This window comes from Mesoplodon bidens (assembly GCF_964165515.1).
Source record: "Mesoplodon bidens genome assembly, chromosome: 4".
Lineage (NCBI taxonomy): Eukaryota > Metazoa > Chordata > Mammalia > Artiodactyla > Ziphiidae > Mesoplodon > Mesoplodon bidens.
The window spans coordinates 154892803-154898702 of NC_138160.1; the positions used below are offsets into that span (position 1 = coordinate 154892803).

Sequence of the window (5900 nt, forward strand, 5' to 3'; positions counted from 1 at the left end):
TTTTTCTTCAGATCCATTCTGAGCACAGAGCAAGGGACCAAGTATATTTTGTCTGTGACATGGGTGTGAGATGTACTTCAGGCAATGGGAAGCAACAAGTCTGAACACTAAACTGATTTCCTCTCAGGCTGAGATATCTGTGTCCAGAGAGGATAGGAACAAAGAACCCTTAGTATGTGTGCCTTTAATGAGGAGCTGTGGGGAATCCACCTTAGAGGCACCTGTCTGAATCTAAGTGTTCTCCTCCAGGGAGAAAATCTTTCTGACTCCCCCACTAGCTGTGACTTTCTCATGATTCAGGGTCAGGCAAGCAGCCAGTGGAGACAGGGGTCCCATGATAGCCTCTCACAGCAGCAGAGCAGCCAGGTAAGAAAATCTGGGAAAGCAGGTGAGGACACAGTTATCTCCCACAGAGACAGATTCACACAGACAAAAACACATACATGTACATTTGGAGAAACACACACTAAATGCTTCAGCATCTCACCAAGTTCAAACGGGAAACATCACCTGGTTTAACCTGTACAAGCCTTTCCTCTTTCAGGATGTACTACCCATTGCAGAATAGAGCAAGCATGTTTCCAAGGTGGAAATAGAAAATTAAGCAGTGGGAAACGAAAGAGGTAATAACTAAGGGCAGCAGTGCTAAGATCAGTGACGGCCGGCTCTTAGAAATTCTGGCCAAAAGCTCAGAGCCAAGAGCCACCCTCTTTCCTCACAAAGGAGACTCTTCTGTCAGACATTCAAGACCCTCCTATTCTGCCCTTAAGCTCCACCGTTTTATTAGTTGCTTCCTTGTGTACCTTCACTGTGGTCTATGACCACATTAGAGAAGTGTCTCAGAGGGAGGTTGCTTGGATGCCACATGGAACCCCACAGAGGGGGTCAGCTTGAGCTGCGGTCCAAGCACTAAGCATCCTCAGTTTTAAGGTCCAGGAACACAAACACTCAATGCTGCAAAACATGAGATGTCTCAGGGACAGTCACAAACTAAAGAGATTCACAAGGGACTGATGTATGAAACCAGGCCCTCTTACCATATTGACTTGGGGGTGGGGCCAACGTTGCTTGTACTCCTGGTAGGACTATCCCAGCAAACATTGACAGGAAGTGGCTAACCTTAATGCTGGCAGATCTCTCGACATAGAGTCTGGGTTATTTAGAGCCTCTACACCTGTTTTTGCCTTTGCCAGTTCCCAGACAATAGGAAAAACCCTACACCATCCTGCTATACTTCTTTCACCTTCTACTACCATTTCCATTATGGGAAATAGCTTACAATTAAGACCCTAATATCAACATCTACTCTTTGGAGCACAATGAAAACGTCTGCACAAATATTGTTTTGGTTTTTCCTTGATGCAACCCCTGTAACCCCACTTCTACATTCTACATCCTTTCCCTGAAGTACTTTCTTTCAATAGCTCTGGGTACTGCCAACTTCTGCCTTTCTACCTTTTAATTCTGTGATATAATTTATGAGAAAATGGCTTCAGATCTCAGAATTTTACATTGGTTTTACTAATTTAACTCTCAAAATGCTGGATATTTTATAGTCACCATACTATATACATCCTGCAACCACTCTCCTAAAAGTATTGCCTGTGACACCCTTTATCCCAGTCAGTCAAGACATTTAACCTGTAAATCTCCTCCCCTGAAATGCCATCTCCTCTCCTCTTTACTATTCGAATACTGTGTATTCTTACATATTCAAAATTCTCTATCTGACTCTTTCTGCCTGCATTAATTCCTTAAGGCTGGGATTATCACTTGGATATGCCCCCATAACTTGACTTTCTCTATGAATCTCCTTTTCCTCTTCAAAAATAATACCAAATACCAGTGATCCTGTTTTGGCCAGCACAGGGAGAAAAGTAGTCTCTTCACAGAATGTCGTACATAGCAAACTCACTAGCACGCTTAGCTCATCCAAGCCAACATTTGTGAGCTACTGCAATGACATTTTGATGCTATCCAGTTACAACGTTGAGGGAAAACTGCCAGGCAGATCCTTCAGTGCCTAGAATTAGTATAATCCTGAGAAAATAAGAGAGATCCAGAATGAATTTGAGTGAGTTGTATAAAGTTATTCGGGTAAAAGAACTTATGACTTTAAACAAATAGCTAAATCTCATTGCTTCATTTTGCCCTTCTGCTTAATGAAGCTTGTTATTTTTTAAATTTACATATTTTAAATCTGTAAGAAATGTATGTAAAGCAGGAAGACACTGCCTGGCACCTGGTTATAGTCTCAGTAAATGGTTGATAATTGAAACTTGGAAGTAAAACTAGGGAGGAATATAAAGAAAAGGGCATTTCAGCTGTTTCAAGACTATAAATGTTATGCTTTCTTTCAATCTAATCTGTCATCACCTAATTTCTCTGAATCCCAGGTTCTTCATCTCTGATTCTTCTTCTCAGGGTCCTCACTTATGAATGATGGATGACAGAAGTTCCTGGTGGCCTAATGGTTAGGATTCTAGGCTTTTACTGCTGTGGCCCAGGTTCAGTACCTGGTCAGGGAACTGAGATCCCACAAGCCATGTGAGGCGGCCAAAATATATATATATATATATATATATATATATATATATATATATGAATGATATGGAATAAAAGAAATTGTGTATGTGAAAATAACTTGTATATACCAGATATTCATTAACTGTTAGTGAAGTATGAATTAAGCTGCATGAAACCAAAGATAATTAAACACAAATTAAAATTATAGAAATTAACCAGCTATTTATTTCATTAAAACTCGCTTCATAGAATTATCTAATGTGAATTAATTCTCAATGACACAACAGTATCATAAAAAATTTGCTCAAATGATGACATTATCAATCTCATCTACTTTTATGTTTGAAGTGTTATTAATTAAGAAATACATTTTGGATCTGGTATCATTAAAAACTTGTACTCTCTAAACAATATATGGAGGCTAATTAAATAAATATTTCCTTTTACTTTTGACCACATTTTCTCCCCTGCAGACATGGGCAGAGACAACCAGACTGGAGTCACAGAATTCATTCTCCTGGGACTCTCTGGGCAGTCAGAGCAGGAGGAGGTTCTCTTTGGGCTGTTCTTGTGGATGTACCTGGTCACCCTCATTGGGAACTTTCTCATTGTCTTGGCTATCAGCTGTGACAGTCATCTCCAAACACCCATGTCCTTATTCTTGGCCAACCTCTCCTGTGTCAACATCTGCTTTTCATCAGTCACAATCCTCAAAAAGCTGGTGAATCACATACTGTGAAGCAAGTCTTTCTCTTACATGGTATGTACGACCCAGATTTACTTCATCATTTTCATCAACAGAGATGGGTTCCTCCACTGTGTGATGGCCTATGATGATTATACTGCCATCTGTTGCCCACTCCACTACACCATGATCATGAGGCCCAAACTCTGTGTCCTTCTGGTGGCTGCATCTTGGGTCAGTACAAATCTGCATGCTCTCCTACAGACTCTTCTCATGGTGCAACTCACATTTTGTTCCAACAATGCTGTGTATAACTTTTTCTGTGACCCTTATCCTATTCTAAAACTCTCTCGTTTGAATACCTTTATCAATGACCTGATGGTATTCACTGTGGGTGAACTGGTATTTATGACACCATTTGCATGTATCATCATTTTATGTGATTCCATCTTCTCTAATGTACTGAAGTTGCCATCTGTCCATGGGATAAGGAAAGCCCTGTCCACGTGTGGATCCCACCTCACTGTGGTCTCCCCATTCTATGGGGCAATCCTGGGAGTCTATAAGCACCCTTCATCCTCGTACTCAGTGCAAGATGTGGTGACTATTGTCATCTTCACAGTGGTGACTCCTCTCATCAATCTCTTCATCTACAGCTTGAGAAATCATGACATGAAGGGAGCTTTAAGGAAACTAATTTCATATTCTATAATTTAAAACTTTTAGAACTGAGAGGACTCTTGGATAGCATACATTTTTTCATTTTACAGACCAAGAAACTGAGTCCCTATAGGTGTAAATTTACCCATGACTATTCCTGTAATTAATGATATGTGATCATGGTCATGCTTTTAAATATGAGGCTGATAGGTGCTCATAAGTCATAAAACCATTAGTTATGTATAAAAAGGTGTGATTTTAAAACACTTATTTTACAGACAACAAAAATCAGGAAAAGACAAGATTGGGTCCAGCAACCCTATGAGACAGTGGCTACTATATGGTCTGAGAATTTCAGAAAACTTTAGAGTTGGCTCTCCTCAGTGTCACCTGTCCTCTATGGCCTCACATTAGGAGATGTTAAATTATCCCCAATTTACTGAGTCACAGAAAAGTTACCTTTTCCAGGGCTGTACAACGAGCAATTATTGGTTACAAATGGTGCTGTTACTTTCAGGGTTTTGGTCATTACTGAATTAGTTAACTTTTCCTCTGTCTTAGGCTCAATTCCTACCTTCTCCTCTCACAGCTCAGAACCTAGCTCTGCACTATTCTTCTTCCCCCACAACCAATCTAACTTTTTGGTGCTTTATTGCCTGGCATGGGTGTCAGGGATGGGTATCAGAGGGTGGCGAGCCTCAGACAGTAGCTAGAATTCCTCATATAAATCTCGGTATCCCTTCAAATTTAGATGGGCTAAGAGAAGCAGAGGTTCCCTTAATGCTAAACTGTCCAGAGTTCCTATAACACCTTACGAACATGAAAACATGAATTAATTACAGGATTTGGATTAGAACCCAGAATTTCTGACTCCAAGTCCAGAGTTTGTTCCAATCCATGGGGATAGTTTCCAGGAGTCCTTGCCTCTTTTCCTACTCTACACGTGAGGGTTCCCACCTCGTCTTCCCTGGTGTCCAGGGAGCACTCACCTAAATCTCCAGTGGTCATTCTTCAGAAGCCTTCAATTCCTCATTGGACTTCTCTCCTTTCTCAATCTTCTCTACTCTCGTGAAAAATCAGTACTCATTGTCCTCACTATCACCTCCTTTCCCACTTGGTCCCAACACTGACCAGCTCTTACCATGAGCACAGCAACAGGCTTATTGTGGTTCTGACTGCCTCCTGCTTCCCCCTACACATATCTGTCCTGCACACAGGATCAGTTTAATCCTCCTAAAACATTGATGACATCCTGTCAGCCACTCCTTATAGAAATATTGAAGAGGCCAGGATAAATCCAAGTATTACCTTCAAATACAAGCCCAAGATGACTCGGCCCCGAGCCATACTTACAACTTTGTTTGTCATCAACTCACATAATTATATGTTCCATGACTTTCTCCTAATTCTCTTCCTCTTTCTTTCATTCGTCTGCTGAAAAACTCCCTTGATTTTTTTTTTTTTTGTGGTACACGGACCGCTCACAGTTGTGGCCTCTCCCATTGTGGAGCACAGGCTCTGGACGTGCAGGCTCAGCGGCCATGGCTCACGGGCCCAGCCGCTCTGCGGCATATGGGATCCTCCCGTACCCGGGCACGAACCCGTATCCCCTGCATCGGCAGGTGGACTCCCAAACACTGCGCCACCAGGAAAGCCCACCCTTGATTTTTAAAGACTCTAATAATTGTGCATTCCCCTTAACTCCTTTACTAATTACATCTCACAGACATGTACTGAGCACACAACACAGTTCTTCTTGGATGTAGTAAATGAACTCCCAAATGTATTGTTGGTGCCAGTGGGAACCTGACTACATGTGACAAAATCAATGTAGTGTTCTGAACTGTTAAGTTTTATTTTAGAAGTAGTTTAGTGCAAATGTTTGAGATATAATAACATGGACTAATGTTTGTGTTTAAGGTTACATGACTCATTTTTGTCTCATCATATTCTTCCTTGCATTACCCATATCTGCATACATGTCTCCTCTGGTTATTACATTACATATTCACTTTGATAAAATACCATA

The 5900-nt window shown here is 41.1% G+C and overlaps 1 pseudogene across 1 annotated transcript; it reads left to right on the top strand.

The window, feature by feature from the left end:
• Nucleotides 1-3001: 3001 nt before the first annotated feature.
• Nucleotides 3002-4141, top strand: LOC308615923 (olfactory receptor 1f45-like; annotated as a pseudogene). Its single transcript has one exon. The product of its transcript is annotated as an olfactory receptor 1f45-like (transcript).
• The last annotated feature ends 1759 nt before the right edge of the window (nt 4142-5900 follow it).